This window comes from Frankliniella occidentalis, unplaced genomic scaffold (assembly GCF_000697945.3).
Source record: "Frankliniella occidentalis isolate FOCC.00 unplaced genomic scaffold, Focc_3.1 Scaffold406, whole genome shotgun sequence".
Lineage (NCBI taxonomy): Eukaryota > Metazoa > Arthropoda > Insecta > Thysanoptera > Thripidae > Frankliniella > Frankliniella occidentalis.
In genome coordinates this window covers 69,724-70,710 of record NW_026267528.1, presented here as the reverse complement: position 1 = coordinate 70,710, position 987 = coordinate 69,724, and the positions used below count along the sequence as shown (strand labels likewise).

Genomic DNA, 987 nt, shown 5'->3' with positions numbered 1-987 from the left:
TAACAAAATTGATAAAACAGAAACAAGAAAAAAAATACCTTGGTTCGTATTTGGAACAAACAACGAAATGAACTCACTGCTGTTTCGTAACTTCTTTTAATATGTTGAAAGTTGGAACACCAAAGAAAAGTGACTAAAATGATGCGTGATGATAATATGGAATACCACAAAAGGAACTTAAGTAATCCAATGAAATTAAATGGGTCATCATCATATAATCACTGTAACAGAAAATGACAATACAGAATAAATGATCTCAATATAGAAAAATACGACAGATTCTCAACACACAAAAAATCCACATTGAAGAAACACTAAAACAATACTCACAATGCACATTTAGTAGAATTAATTTGATATGTCTTGTTTTAGAATCAAATGCTTTGGAATCAAAATGGCAATACTTGAGACAGATATGAACTTTGTGCAACATCTTTAGTTAAACAGGCAGTGCTCAGTGCTCTCCCGCAAGTAAACTACAACAGAAATCAAAGTTATGAAAATTTATATGAGCCAATACTTAACAACAAGAAAAACACTTGCAGTATTACTTGAACTTACTGTGGACAAGAATTGGTAGGATGATGTTTACGCTGTAATCCAATGGAATGAAGAAGCCAATTTATGGTTGACTGTTCCTATTTCAAAGCAGTTAGTTAACTCCCTCTCACTGAACTTGGAGAACTGTCTCTGCTTCCATTCTTTATACTGATGCTGCAAACCAATAAGTAATATTAACAACAGCTAGACACGGGCCAGCCCACCAACTAATTTCATCGCATATTCCATCCTCTGTAAACTTGGCAACTTACTTTCCTCATTTCAGAACTAAAAAAATCTTTGATTCCCTTCTTTATGTCAACCTACAAATCAGCAGATAATTATTACAAAGGTTAGTGCCAGCTGAGAATAATACCCCATTGATTAATGTAAAAATGCTGTATAGACTTACTGCCGACAAGTAACAGGAGCCCGGTAAGAATAATT

General features: G+C 33.7%; 1 long non-coding RNA gene across 1 annotated transcript; it reads right to left on the bottom strand.

Annotated features, from left to right (window-relative positions):
- Window positions 1-37: 37 nt before the first annotated feature.
- Window positions 38-987, bottom strand: LOC127751275 (uncharacterized). The gene is made up of 5 exons (XR_008012055.1): window positions 953-987; window positions 813-863; window positions 562-714; window positions 331-476; window positions 38-221 (listed from the first exon to the last, which is right to left on the bottom strand). It is a non-coding gene; the product is annotated as an uncharacterized LOC127751275 (long non-coding RNA).